Source organism: Phyllobates terribilis, unplaced genomic scaffold (genome assembly GCF_046119375.1).
Source record: "Phyllobates terribilis strain yellow unplaced genomic scaffold, ASM4611937v1 Scaffold_5__5_contigs__length_657084704, whole genome shotgun sequence".
In the NCBI taxonomy this organism is placed as follows: Eukaryota; Metazoa; Chordata; class Amphibia; order Anura; family Dendrobatidae; genus Phyllobates; species Phyllobates terribilis.
The window spans coordinates 151,241,159-151,257,545 of record NW_027362765.1 but is presented as its reverse complement, the minus strand read 5'-3'; positions in this window follow the sequence as shown (position 1 = coordinate 151,257,545).

The following is a 16,387-nucleotide window of genomic DNA, read 5'->3' as shown; positions in this document are numbered from 1 at the left end:
ATCAGGTTTTTTTGGGGAACATCTGAGTTAATTAGAGACACACCTGTGAATGTATTTTAATGCACACCTGAAACACACTGCTTCTTTGTGTAGCATCATGGGAAAGTCTAAAGATATCAGCCAAGATATCAGAAAGAGAATTGTGGACTTGCACAAGTCTGGCTCATCCTTGGGTATAATTTCAAGATACCTGAAGGTGCCTCGTTCATCTGTACAAACAATTATACGCAAGTAGAAACAAGATGGGAATGTTCAGCCATCATATCGCTCAGGAAGGAGACGAGTTCTGTGTCTCAGAGATAAACGTGCTTTGGGCTGACATGTGCATATCAACCCAAGAACAAAAACAAAAGACCTTGTGAAGATGATGGCGGAAGCTGGTAAGATTGTGTCAATAACCACAGTGAAATGAGTACTGTATCAACATGGGCTGAAAGGCCACTCTGCCAGGAAGAAGCCATTACTCCAAAAGAAACATAAAAAAGCCAGATTAATGTTTGCAAATGCACACAGGAACAAAGACCTTAATTTTTAGAGACTTGTCCTGTAGTCTGATGAAGCTAAAATTGAACTTTTTGGGCATAATGACCATCGTTACGTTTGGAGGAAAAAGTGAGAAGCTTGGAAGCCTAAGAACACCATCCCAACTGTGAAACACGGGGATGGCAGCATCATGTTGTGGGGTTGTTTTGCTGCAGGAGGGACTGGTGCACTTCACAAAATAGATGTCATCATGAGAAAAGAAGATTATGTGGCAATACTGAAGCAACATCTCAAGACATCAGCCAGGAAGTTAAAGCTTGGGCGGAAATGGTTCTTCCAAATGGACAATGACCCGAAGCATACTGCCAAAATGGTAACAAAGTAGCTTAAGGATAACAAAGTCAATGTTTTGGAGTGGCCATCACAAAGCCCTGATCCCAATCCTATTGAAAATTTATAGGCAAAGCTTAGAAGGCAGGTGCGAGCAAGGTGACCTACAAACCTGCATCAGTTACACCAGTTTTGTCAGGAGGAATGGGCCCAAATTCCGACCAACTATTGTGAGAAGCTTGTGGAAGTATATCTCAAACGTTTGACCCAAGTCATTCAGTTTAAGGGCAATGGTACCAAATACTAATGAAATGTATGTAAACTTTTGACTTTGCAGTAAGTAATAAAAATGCTTTAAAACATTCTCTCTCATTATTCTGGCATTTGGCTAATATTAAAAATTATGGTAATCTTAATTGACCTAAACCGGGAAAGGTTTATTCTGATTTCATGTCAGAAATTGAGAAAAAAATGCACATGTGTGTTACACGCACGCCGCTAGGTTCAGATAGGGGCGAGACAGGTTACATGAATTCTTTGGAATCCTGGGGGAACTGTTACTCAGGGCGACCATAGACCATGCAGCTTCTCTCAGGCACACAAGGGTATTGACCCTCAGGCACAGACACGTAGGTTGTTTCACTTGCTGACCAGACACACTTGACAAGAGTCCTCATAAACGGTAGAAGAGTAGCATTTAATAAGAAGCCACACAGCCAGTTAAGTTAAGTCTTATGAGCAACAGGCTCCAGTGACAAACAGTACAGTTTCCTTAGCAGCACAGCAGTTCACAGTCTTCCCAGTAGTACAGGCAGCACAGTTCTAATTCAAAGGCACATTAATGAACACAGCATTCTTTACAGCACAGTGAAATGGAGGAGGGGGGGAGGGTTTGCTGAGGGAGATGATCCCTGTGACACCATTTCTTCCAGTCCTTATCTTTCTGCCTGACAATACTCTGCACTGCTAGTTCAGGAACTCTACCTGACCTGTGCTTAGCTTCACTCCTGACTTGAATCCTTCTCACTTGCAGAGGTGCTTCTGTGAGATACAGAACACACACACCACTTTTCTCTTCGGCTCCAGCCAAACAGTAAACAACTTCCCCACAATCCCCCTGGGGCTCTGCTAAAACACTCCCCATCTCCTGTGACTGTGTTAACGCCTCTAGTTGCTGGATGCTTCTTGAGCACAACACTTCCTATCTCATGTGCTTGTGTTACTTCTAATAGTTGCTGAATGCTTTTAAAGCAACAGCACTACTTCTGCATATCACATGTGTCTTTTTATAGTGTATGTAAACTTCTGGTTTCAACTGTATACAGCTTTTTCAACTGTACCCACAAGTGCTCAATTGGGTTGAGGCCTGGGGACTGTGGGGACCAATCCAGCACCTCTACTTCATTGTTGTTGAACCATTTAATCATCAATCTCGACGTATGCTTCGGGTTGTTGTCCTGCTGGAACACTATGTCGTCCTTTTCATACCCATAGTACTCGAATGTATGAAGTAACTCGTATTGTAGGATACTCACATATAGCACAGCATTGAGACCACCATCGATCCTTTGGCTGTGAACCAGCCCCATATCATCAGACTTCCTCCACGGAACTTGACAGTTCCTTCAATCTCCGATCCATTAGCCCCGTTTTCCCGTATTTGCACCCATCAGAGCCTAGTCTATTGACTTTTGTCTCATCTCTCCAAATCACCCTTTTCCAATCTTCTACTGTCCACTTTTTGTACTTTTTTGCAAACTCAAACCAACGCTTCTCATGATGAAATTGAAGTTGAGGCTTCTTCACCCTTTTTTGAGTCACCATTCCAGAATTGTGTAACGTGTGTCACACGGTGCTTGCATGGATGTCTGTGATCTCACTATTAGGAAGCATACGAGTCACCTCCACTACTGTGTTTGTCGCACCAGAATTAATAGACCCTGTGATGAGTCGACTTGTTAACTCCGATATTTGGATGTCCACCTCTTGGCTTTTGAATGGATGGACAGACGGACTTCATTTCGTATTCTTCCAACTGTCATGGCACTCACATGATGTAGTTTGGAAATTTTCTTGGCCGAGAGACCACTATTGATGAGCTGGTTGATGCTGGTCCTGTTTTCTTGGGAAATCTTCTTCATGGCTGCTCCTCAATCCGAATTAGTGACCTTTTGCTTGGCAATGAACCTAACAACAGACTGAACTATTAGGGAATAAGAGAACAGGTTGTAATTTGTAGTATACAGGAAGATTTTTCCACAACCGGGAGCAAAACAGTAACAATGCAGTGACATGACAAGAATCTGAATTACTAATCATATGCTAAATAGTTGCAAGTCAAATTTATGTATGAGATGGCCAAGATAATTGTCTATAAAATGATTGTAGTCTCACGTTTGAAGCAGTAGTGGATGGTGATATATGGAGCCTGAAAGTCAAAAGTTCAAAACATTGTTACCCTTTTGCTCGTCACTGTAACATAAGACTCTAAAGAACATGCAACAAGCAGCACAGCAATCTACATAATATCATGATTGTTAAAGGTAATCTGTCACCAGGTTTTCGCTATGCAATCTGAGAGCAGCATGATATAAGGGTTGAGACCTTGATTCCAGCGATGTGTCACTTGCTGGTCTGCATGCTGTCATTATGAAACAATCATTGTCTTTCCTGCTGCAGATCTAGTAGTGATCAGATTGCGGAGCTCTGTATAACACCACGCATACCACTGATTGGCAGCATTTTGTGTATAGTGTACACAAAGCCATTGACTAGGAGGCATGAGACACCTAGTCCTGTAGTGATAATCTGAAGGGAAAAAATTCTGAATCTTCACATTGAAATCCCTACAGGAATTCAACTACTTTTGAAGCAACACATAGATAAATGGGATGAATGAAATAGAATCATTAAGACTCGTTTCAAAAATCTCATTTGGAAAATCACTTAAGCATATTTTCGAAGAAGACAATTATCCCAACAGCACCTTCTTAGAGATGGACGTACTTTCTCTATGTCTTGGAATGCCAAACATGTAGGGTCCCCTTCATGGTACTCTCACACGTCTGGCCGCTGGTTTATCCTCTTTCCTGAAACCATCACCGGCATGTTCAAGAATTCTCACTTTGTCATTTTACCCATTTAATTCAAGGGGCAAGGGCATGTAATAAAAGAAATTAACCCTTGGGTACCACAGTTGATGAATTCTCTGTTTGAGAATTCCTTATAAGTGAATAGACTTCTAAATCGGACACTCTAATTACCACATTCAAATGCCTTTCTTTTACCAGATTTGAAGATCTCACCGAATTGTTGTTTTCCCAGCCATGTAGGATCAGGTTGAACCGATTGGAGAGGAGTTTTCTCAAGCCGGTCACAAAGTTCTTACCCCTTCAATATGTTATAGATGGATTTGGCGTAATTTTACCAGCAATATCATTGCTCAGTTGCAAAATTCCCCAGAAGGAACACGAGAGATCCATCACCTGCTTCTGATTGTTGTCAAATGTCCCAATAAGTCTCAAAATGTTATTTTTTTGCTTGGGTAGCAATATTGCATTATGATCGGCCACTACGGCATGATGATAAGTAACATCCAGCACGCGATCGGGATAGCCTCAATTTATAAATCTATCTTTGTGGCTCATTGCTACACATTTAGAATCGATGAGAGAGGAGCAGTTTTTCTCAATCTCAGAAACTGCTCCTTTGGTATACTTCTTTTAAAGGGGGACTCAGATGATGACTCCAACAATCAAATAGGCTGTTTGGGGCTGTAGATTTCCTATAAATGGTTGAGGATAATTGACTTCTCTAATAGATAAAAATACACAAATCGTGAAAGATGATGAAGTTCTCATTAATTTCCAAGGTGAACTTAAGGCTGTTTGCCCACGATGCGTTTTTGAAGCGTTTCCGCAGCGGCAATTCCGCTGCAGAAACGCTTAAAAAACTCATGGTAGAAGGCCTGCCATGTTCCCCAATGATAATCCGCATGTGTTGTGCACATGCTGCGGAAATTTCCACTGCGGATTATCATTGCGGAAAAAAACGCAGCACTACCAATTATTTTGCGGAAGCTCTGTGTTTTCGCCGCCATTGACTTTCATTGGAACGCATGGAATCCGCATCACTGCATCTGTACATACGGAATACATGCGTTTCAATGTGCGGATGGTACCCAGGTCTGGAGGAGAGGAGACTCTCCTCCGGACCCGGGTACCATAGAACCTGTAAAAAAGAATAAAATAAAAAATAAATATTATACTTACCTTCTGATGGCCCCCGGTGTGCTTGTCTTCGCTTGCCAGCAGATCGCGGTGGACTGAAGGACCTGCGCTGACGTCATTTAGTCATGTGACGGCAGGTCCTTCAGTGTACCGCGAGCTTCCGGCAAGCCAGGACGGAGCGAATAAAGACTCCGGGGGCCATCAGAAGGTAAGTATAGATTTATTTTTTTATTTTTTACCATTCTTTACGGTCACAATATATAAATCCATGCCGTTTGCATGAATTTATATAGTATGACCAAGTTGTCAAGCAGTTTCCAAGTGATGCTAAAATCGCTTGGAAAGCGCTTGTCAACCCGCATGCGGAAATGCATGTGAAAAACGCTTTACATCCGCTTGTCCCTGGCAGGAAAAACGCATGTACAATCCGCATGTACAATCCGCATGCGTTTTTTCTGCCAGGGAGATGCAGAAACGCTCAGGAAAAAATCCGGAGCATTTCTGCACATAGCCTAAAGGGAATATATCAGCAGAATTTCACCCCCAAAATATTTACACGTGAATGTAGCTCTTTTGAAAACAAGCCCAGAAATGCCTTTACATGGCCAATCCTCTCATCAATTAATGAGAAATCAGGGCTAAATGAGGCTGAAGAACTATTTGTAGATCTGAAGTCAATGTCACACCCAACCCAATGCCACCTCTGCCTGCTTGACTGACAGCCTGTATACTGTGAGACTGAAGGCAAAGGAGTCATCAGTTAAGCAAGAGGAATATGCACTGGCCGGGACTAGAGCTGGAGTGACAAAGGCTTCAGATCTATAAACAGTTATTCAGCTTCATTTGTATATAAATTAAAATGCTGATTTCTCAGTAAAGGAAGAATGGATTGGCCAGGCAAATGTCTATGAAAGAGTTAGGTGCACCTATTCATTGCCTAAGATAAAAAACAAATTTCCCAGAAGGCCAGGAGAAAATTTGCAGAACTGGGGGCACAAGGGTTACCATAGATTTCACTTACTTCTTACAATACATGAGCGATATCTATTGTAAATTTTACAGTACCATACACATTGTAAAATGCATCCCATAGTCCTCCATATAGTATAATGCACATCCCATAGTCCTCCATATAGTATAATGTACAGCCCATAGTCCTCCATATATAATGCACAGCGCATAGTCCTCCATATAGTGTAATGCACCTCCATATCAGTGCCGTAACTATAAACTTCGGGGCCCCGGGGCAACACTTCATAGTGGGGCCCCTCAACATTTCAATCACTAGAGGTTATGCGGAAAGTGGTGAAGCCGGCTACGCATTGTCGTATACAACACACAGGCTTCACCACGTTCCGCAAGACCTTTAATAGATTTTGTTGTTTATGATGCAAGTTTTAGAAGTTAAATATTCAGTGAATATGTTTGGAAAATTAATAAGGTGAATAATTCCAAATATTGCACAATTTTCAAATAACTGTATATGTTTATTAAATAGCAGGACTTCTCACAGTTTGTCACAGAGATATTTGTGTCTGCTGAGACTGTCTCCTCTCAATGATGCTGAGAGTTTTACAGTCAGTGTGCACTGTGCCTGCCTTGCCAACTCTCTGTGATCTCCAGACTAACATATTGTTACAAATCTTGTGCTATGAGACTCTCCAGGCCAGTGCAGGTTTCCATTCATTGACAGCTGGCAGAGCTCCTGGAAATTATTGAAATGATAGTCTCTCCTGTCCTCCGGGTGACATTGTCTGACAGGAATATAGGAGCTGGGTATTTTATGAGAAATTAAAGTATTAAAATACAATTTTTTACCATCAGTTTGGGGCCCCTTGGGTGGTTGGGGCCCTGGGGCAGTGCCCCGGCTGCCCCGGTTGTAGTTACGGCCCTGCTCCATATATAATACGCAGTCCATAGTCCTCTATATTAGTATAATACACAGCCCATATCCTTCATATAATATAATACACTGCCCATAGTCCTTCATCTAGTATAATGCACCTCCATATTGTAGTGTGGTGCTGTTGACACTGTGTGGTAATGAGGAAGTGACCCAAGAAAAGTCTAAACTTAAACGTCTTTATTTGCCAAAAACTGACAACTCAAATGCAAAAGCTGTCCTCAGGATCGCAGCCGGGATATCCAAACAGTTCGTGTAAACTTGTTGCCGTGGGAGATCGCGCCGTGTCACTTAGGGTGCATCAGATACGTTGCCTTCACAGGCCTGTGTTCAGTTTCAAACAAGCTTGCAGAGCTTCCTGCTCTGCTGCTAGCAATCCCAACACTGACACACCCAAACCTTTGCTGCAGGTTTTTAAAAGGAATCTGAGCCATGAGCCACTTGTAAGACCCGAGCTGGAGGAAGTGGACCGCCCCACTGCCATCCTGTAGTCCACTCCAAGAATAAAAGCCCATGCCGGGTTTTACTAAATCTGACTTGGTCAAATAGTTTGATCAAGTCCAAACTTACTTTTATTCTGCACTGCAACTACAGCTATGTCTGTGATTCCAATGCACTCCAGTGGGTTCAATATGCTTCTATGCGCATTCTGGGGGATACATACCGTCCCTTGCATATAATTCCCCTCACTGCCTCACAATATATAATGCACAGCACAGTCATCCATGTAGTATAATGCACAGCCCATAGTCCTTCATATAGTATAATGCACCTCCATATATAATGCACAGCCCATAGTCATCCATGCAATATTATGCATAGCCCATAATCATCCATATAGTATAATGCACAGTCCATAGTCATCCATGTAGTATACTGCACAGCCCATAGTCATCCATATAGTATACTGCACAGCCCATAGTCATCCATGTAGTATAATGCAAAGCCCATAGTCATTCATGTAGTATAATGTTCAGCCCATAGTCATCCATGTAGTATAATGCACAGCCCACAGTCATCCATGTAGTATAATGCACAGCCAAAATGTCATCCATGTAGTGTAATGCAAAGCCCATAGTCATTCATGTAGTATAATGCTCAGCCCATAGTCATCAATGTAGTATAATGCACAGCCCATAGTCATCAATGTAGTATAATGCACAGCCCATAGTCATCCATGTAATATAATGCACAGCCCATAGTCATCCATGTAGTATAATGCAAAGCCCATAGTCATCAATGTAGTATAATGCTCAGCCAATAGTCATCCATGTAGTATAATGCACAGCCCATAGTCATCCATGTAGTATAATGCACAGCCAAAATGTCATCCATGTAGTATAATGCACAACCCATAGTCAGCCATACAGTATAATGCACAGCCCATAGTCATCCATGTAGTAGTATGACCACCATGTACTCACTGATTTAAAAAAAAAATACTCACCTCTCATCTGGTTCCCCACAGCGGGCGGCATCCTCTTCTGCAGCCGGCAGCTGACTTTAGCGTGCAAGCAACAGAAGCGCATGACGTCACTGCCATGCGTCCCCGGTCACGTGTACGGTGACGTCAACTGCTGGCCTCTGATTGTCCGGCAGCATGAATTGACGCGCACAGAGCCAAAGGGTGTGCACATGCAGCTGACGTATTTGCTGGCGTCAGCAGGCCCTTCACCCGTCGGTCCCAGGTGGTTGCAGCAGTAACCGCTACGACCACGGTGCTGGTGAAATCATGTTCTAACACTTTATAGCATTAAGGATTTTCCAAAACATCAAGGCATATTCTCCCATAAATCAGCCTATACATCACAACAATCCTGCCCCCCTCCCTCACCCACCCATCTGTGGGCTTAATTATTATAAATCTATCTTTTACTAATTCAAGTAAGATATGTAGTTAAGATTTAGAATAATTCATCCTACCATCCTTATTCCCCTAAATAGATTTGAGGCTCTATATAACCATCTCCTCAAAAATATCTAAGTTACTGGTATTGATTTTAGGAGAAATACAAGTAATTTTTGCCTTCAACTGGGTAAATGGACCACTACCCTCTTCTTTTTGGCCCTCATTTGACAGTTCTATAAACAAGCAGAGGTCAGTTCTGTTCAGGATTCCCCAATTCTCTACATTTATTATGTTTCTTTTTTCTTATTTTACTCGCTTATATAGCACCATTAATTCCACATCGCTTTTCAGACATCATCATTGCTGTCCCCATTGTGTCTCACAATCTAAATTCCCTATTTGTATGTCTTTGGAGTGTGGGAGGAAACCAGAGAATCCAGAGGAAACTCACCTCAATTTTCTTGTAAAAGATGTATTTAACCAAACTGAATAACTCAAAGTTAGCAGTGGGAACAAATGATAGGCCCTCAGCAGTTAAATTTTATCAGCTGTTATATCTCTTAGAAATAGTGACAATTTGGAATTTATCTTCACTATGATTTAATGTAGGCCCACAAATAATGGCCTTCATTACGTTGTTATGACACATTTTTACTCCTCCTGTTCCTGAGTAAGTACTGGGTGACTGTAGGGCCTTAGGCTATAAAAGATTCAGAAACTAAGTACTCACTTAATCCTGTATTCTATTCTTTCTAGAGATACAGTAATGGCCAAAAGTGTTGGCACTCTTGAAATTGTTCCTGAAAATTAAGTATTTCTTCCTGAAAATTATTGCAATTACACATGTTTAGTCTGGCCCATTTTTGGGGTTTTGGGTGAAATTATGTTCAACTTGCCTTTTTTCTCTGTGTTTTTTTTGTGTTGTTCCAATACACACAAAGGAAATAAACATGTATATAACAAAACATGTACAATAATATTCTGGGATAAATACTTCATTTTCTGGAACAATTTCAAGCGTGCCAACACTTTCAGTCATGGCTGTACATCTACCTGATGTATCAGAAGTATCCCCATGTAAGGAGGTTAATTCTGATTTAGATGTGGAAATGGAGAGGTTTTTTAGGTCATATGCTCTATTCTCTTTGAATTCTGATAAATCTCTCATAAATTAGAGATGTTTCCTATTCCTAATCAGAGACGTGAATTTCTCTCTAATAATTTCTTACTGGAATATTCCGGGTCAACAGAAAATTTCTTAGTGATCTCAAAAGCTTCTCCTAATGACTTAAAATGTTGTTCCAAAGTCAGTTTTTCTTCATATAGTATTAGAGCAATGAACCCAAGGGAACAATCAGCTGCTTCTTTTTCCCATTTGGCCAATAGAGGAGGTGTGGTCACTCTTTTGGCTGGTACAACAGGGATTCTAAAGCTCCCGTCTCACATAGCGAGATCGCTAGCGAGATCGCTGCTGAGTCACGGTTTTGGTGACGCAACAGCGACCTCACCAGCGATGTCGCTATGTGGGACACTTTGCAACGATCAGGCCCCTGCTGTGAGGTCGCTGATCGCTGCAAAGTGTCCTGGACCATTTTTTGGTCGTTGGCCTCCTGCTGGCCGGCACACATCGCTGTGTGTGACCAGCGGGACCAACAATCAGGCTGGTATCCATGGTAAACATCGGGTTACTAGGGGCACGCGCGCACTTAGTAACCCGCTGTTTACCATGGATACCACTCTGCTACGGTGCGGGGGAGGTTACCGCTCACCTTAGCAGAGTCGTATCCATGATAAACATCGGGTTACTAAGTGCGCGTATGCCCCTAGTAACCCGATGTTTATCATGGATACGACTCTGCTAAGGTGAACGGTAACCTCCCGCGCACGGTAGCAGAGTGGTATCCATGGTAAACAGCGGGTTACTAGGGGCACACGTGCACTTAGTAACCCGATGTTTATCATGGTTACGAGCCTGCTCCTGCTTCAGCAACAGGCTGGTAACTGGGAGCAAGACATCGTGGAACGATTCTTTCCACGATATCGCTGCTCCCCTGATCGCTGGTGAGCCTGCCTGTTTGACAGCTCACCAGCGATGTATTAGCGACGCAGCAACGATCCCTGACAGGTCGTATCGTTGTCGGGATCGCTGCTGCATCGCTTAGTGTGACGGGGCCTTAAGGCCCCTGGGACCAATTCTCTTCTCAATATATTTGCTTAGGCCCTAAACCTCTCACCATGACCTCACTTAGTCTCTATATATTGCTGGGAGCTGTTTCAAAGCCGATTTGATAGAGACTAGCTATGTTACCTCTTTCAATAAGTCAGCTTTATTCTTTGATTCAGTACGATTACAGTGATAACAGATTTATAGTTTTTCATGTTTTGCTACTTTTGCACGCTAAAAACACATTTTTACATAAGTAAAAAAAAGTTTCAACACCATAGTCTGAGAGCTATAACTTTTTTTTTTGGCAGACAGAGCTTAATGAGGGTTTGTTTTTTGCAAGATGAGTTGAAGCTTTTCAGTTTGTCCCTCATGACAGCACTCCAGGACGTTGTCTTCCTTGACCTTTGCAGGGTCAGGATCACAATGAAGTTAAAAGGCCCCTCACACACCCTCCTCTAGTGGTTTTCCTGTCTCTATAGGGGATAGTCATATGAGAGGTGCTCCAAGAGTGAAGATAACTTATCCATCTATTTACTTCAGAGTGCAGGACTCAAGTTGGATGGGGGGGGGGGGGGGGGGGGGAGTCCTTGCCTTTAATTATTTATTTTACTCATTTATATAGTGCCATTAATCCCACAGCGCTTTACAGATGTTATCGACACTGTCCCCATTGGGGCTCACAATCTAAATTCCCTATCAGTATGTCTTTGGAGTGTGGAAGGAACCCGGAGGAAACCCACACAAACACGGGAAGAACATACAAACTTCTTGCAGATGTTGTCCTTGGTGGGATTTGAACCCAGGTCCCCAGAGCTGCAAAGCTGCAGTGCTAACCACTGAGCCTTCCCTTTCTTCTGTCCAGTGGTCCAGGGCTGACACCTCTTTGGATAGAGGTCCTTGAGCCATCTATTAGTCAGAGAATCATCTGGCATAATGCAGTATTATTCCTGGTTGCAATGGTGCTTCCCCTTGAAAGAGGGCTCTTGGCATTCACAGCTCACTCCTGTTCCTCTGATCTGTGGCCGGCAGCAGAAGCTATGAGGTAGGAAGAAAGGGGTGAAGCTCCAGGACAATGTGGAGGCAGAACAGGTAAGTGCAGTGCACTGTATAGAAGACTTCTGGGCTGATCGAAGCCTGATGCCTCTGTGTTGAAAAAAAGCCTCGACCCCCTGTGCTGAGACTGGACATCGAACCCCTGTACTGAGACAGGACATTGACCCCCTGAGCTGAGACAAGGCCTCGTCCATGTGCTGAAACTAGGCAAGGCCCTCTGGTGAAGCTAGTCTGTCTTGAAACTAGGCTTCAGCTCTATGTACTCAAGCTAGTTTTTGCTGAAGCGAGACAGCATGCCCGGACTGTATCTCATGTCATAGCCTCTATGATTATTTTCATGGTTTGGCCGCATGAAGCCTTATGGTTTGGATTCAGGTGTTTTTTTTTTAGAACTGAGTTTTTATTACATTTTTTCATATAATATTACATACAGGAAGGACATAAACATTCAATCAAATCAATGGAAGCAATCAAGACAAGATAATTGTAACAAGTATCATTTCTATCAATCAGGAACGATATTAAAAACAAATGAAATCTGATATTGGCATCCATTCTTAAATGATTGCTTAACGAGAATAAAGACATTGATTGTTTAACGAGAATAATGACATGACAAAGACAAAGAGACATAAGGGTGGGGAGGGAGGGGACAGAATAATAACTATAGTTATCCCAGGTATCTAGCCAATACTAAAATTTATAATCATGGACTTCAAGTGTCTTTCTGGGCCCAGTATACATCCCATATATTCCATACTGATCTATGACGTTCCAGTGTGTTGTTTAGTATGCTGTAAGATATTATATACCTCTAATATCCTGTATTCTTAGTTGTAATTCATTAAACGAAGGAATCTGGGTCGACTTCCACTTACAAGCTATCAGACATCTAGCAGCAGTTGTCATATGTAGGAGGAGTTATTGAGTTTTTCTACCTAACCGAACAGAAGGAACGTTAAATAAAATTTGGGATCTACAGGGATCCGAAGGCCAGTGACTCTAAAAATAAGAGCCCTAACATCCCACAGATCCTGAAGGACCAGACATGACCAGAACATGTGGGGTAAATCACCCACTGATGATCCACATCTCCAACAAAGGGCAGGAACTATGAGATTGAGCGTGAGCAAAAGACAGGGAGTATGGTACCAAAACATAAGCAATTTATATTGATTTTCCCTTTAAGTATAACAGGTAGATGTCTTATCATATATGGAAAGTTCGGGTGGTCACCTGGATTGGGATTAAGTAAAATCTGATAAATGTCCGATATTAAGCCTCTAGTCAAAGTACCTGCCCAACACAATCTTTCAAAGCGTGTGGGAAGAGAGACCGTAAATACCGAATAAAGAGAATGCATGAAGTGTCTAATTTGTAAATATCGATAGTGAGAGTTAGAAGGAAGATTGTGGTTAGTGTGTAAACTATTAAAAGGTAGGAGAATCCTGGAATGTCTACCTACTATGTCTGCAAAACCGAAAAGTTGTTTATTGAACCATGGCTTAATCTGGTTATTATTTAGGCTATCCGGTAGTCTAGGATTAAACAGGAAGGAAGTCAGGGGGGAATGTTCTGAAATTAGAGGGAATTTTTTAGAACATAAGTCCCATATAGTATTAGTAAAGGTTATTGGGCCCAGTATATGTGGATCCAATATATTAGAGGAAGTCCCCCAAAGCAAGGAATTAGGATGTATTGGGGCTAGTGTTACATGCACACCACTAGGTTCAGATAGGGCGAGACGAGTTTCATGAATTCTTTGGAATCCTGGGGGAACTGTTACTCAGGGCGACCATAGGCTGCAGCTTCTCTCAGGCACATAATAGATTCAATTGCTGACCAGACACATCTGACAAGAGTCTTTTTCAACAGTTTAACAGTGGAATTTAATCTGAAGCACGGCCAGTGCAATTCAGGGATATTACAGCAACAATCATCATTACAGTACAGTCTGAGTTTCTTGAGCAACCGGCTCCAGTAACAATACAGTAGTTTCTTCTCAAGGCACAGTATTACGGTTTCTTCTGTAGCATAATTCAGCATAGATTTAGATTTCTTAGCAGCACACTTCTATGCATACATAGCCACAGGTTTTTCCTTCACAAGGACACAATAGTGCAAAGCATTCTTTATCCTGCATAGAGATGGAGAGGGGGAGGGTTTGATGAGGGAGATGATCCCTGTGACACAATTCCTTCCAGTCCTTATCTTTCTGCCCGATAATACTCCACACTGTTAGCTCAGGGAGTCTATCTGACCCATGTTTAGCTTCCCTCCTGACCTGAATTCTGTTCACTTGCCTTCTGTGAGATACCGATCACACTCCACTTTTCTCTTAGGCTCCAGCTAGACTAATAAACAAGTTCCCCACAATCCCCCTGGGGCTCTGCTAAACACTCTCTGTCTACTGTGACTGTGTTAACCCCTCTAGTTGCTGGATGCTTCTGAAGCACAACAGTTCCTGTCTCTTGTAACTGTGTTAACTCTTATAGTTGCTGGATGCTTTTGAAGCAACAGCACTACTTCTGCTTGTCACACTCTTCCCTCCTTTTTGAATGTCGCCCTCGACATTCACCTTAATTGGTCGATCTGACAAATTCTGAGATAGTGGTGAAAGTTGAGTAACTTTATATACAAATTGGCATTGTCAAATTGGTATAACATTCATTATCATTGATAACAACCTATTCTTATAACCTTTTTCTTGTAGGACTCCTGTAAGAAATAAACAACTAACACAATTAAAACAATCAGCGCCTCTTCAGCTGGAGCTTTTCATACGTCTTCAACGAGCTCTCTCTCTCTCTAGGCCTTAACAGTTTTTGTTTCTACAAAGTCTTTTAAGGAAAATCAAAGCTTGAAAACAAGTCTTTCCACCAGGCAATATCTTCCATACTGCCTCTCGGTGGTAAATACCACTCAAGTTGGCTTACCTGGTCTACATGCAGAGATATCTGATTCCAGTCGACAGTCCTTGGCACTTGACTCAGTTCACCAAGTGTCTCATACGTCAGCTTCACGGGCCTCCTCACTTCTCAAGTCGACATCCTCCTGGTGGGTTGTTCCTCAGGTACCCCGGGTTCTTCGGTCAAAGGAGTTTCTTCAGCCGCACTCATTTCCCGTGCTTCCTGAGATGCTCTTGGAGCTGCCTCTGTAAGTTCCTGTACTTCTCCTGAATTGCCTGTTTCCGCACGGTCTGGTAAATCCGTTCCTCCTGAGTGTCGATCGGTCTCTTCAGGGGTCAGTGTTTGATCATCAGATCTAAATTGGACTTCATCTGTACTCCTTGGTAAAAACTCGGGAGCCTCGGGACTTAGTTCACTCTCCTGAGGATGGTACATCCCTCTCCTTGCCGGTCCGAGAAATACAACGGTGTGCTCTTCTTCATCGGAACTTTCAAGGTCACTATCCACCTAACGGAGCTTCACTCTGTGGTGGTCCCTTAGTCGATCTCAGACGATGTCGGTCTACTTCTGGGAAGTCTTGTTGTGGTGGGAGATAATAACAGGACTATTCTGGTTTTCTTGTCTCTCGTTTCCAATCGGATTTCATACACTGGACTGTCATCGGCTTTCCTCCTTACGACCACATACACCTTGTCTTCCCAGTACGAACAAAGTTTTCCTGGACCACCTTTCTCACGTATGTTCTTGACTAGCACCTGGCTTCCCGGTGCCAATTCTGCTCCATAACATTTTCGATCATAGTACTCCTTACTCTTGCTCTGTCCTTGCGTAACCGCTTTGGACGCTATGTTGTATGCCTCTGCCATCCGTTCCTTCCATTTCCAAATGTACTCCGGATACGTTTTGAAGTCTCTGACACTGGAGTATCGAACAAGATCGTTTGGCAGTCTTGGCGATCGTCCATACAATAGGAAGAATAGTAAGTAACCTGTTGCCTCGCTCTTTGTACAGTTATAGGCATGTACCACTTTTGACAGAGAACTCTTCCAATCTTTCTTCTCGTCAGCTGTTAAAGTGCGTAACATCGATAATAATGTCCGGTTAAAACATTCCACTTGTCCATTACCCTCTGGGTGATAGGGTGTTGTGTGGGATCTCTGAATTCTACAGTACTTTCCTAGCTTGGCAAAGAGCTGGTTCTCAAATTCTCTTCCTTGGTAGTGATGTAACCTCATAGGGAACCCAAATTTCAAAGCAAAATCATTGAAGATTTTCTCTGCCCCTGCTCGACCCGATTTATTGGTGGTGGCATATGCTTGAGCAAATCGAGTGAAATGGTCCATCACCACCAAGATGTATTCGTAACCACCCTTGCACGTCTCGAGATGTAGAAAGTCTATTGAGACCATCTCAAACGGATACGTAGTTTGGATGTTGCCCATAGGTGCCCAGGTTGATGTGTTG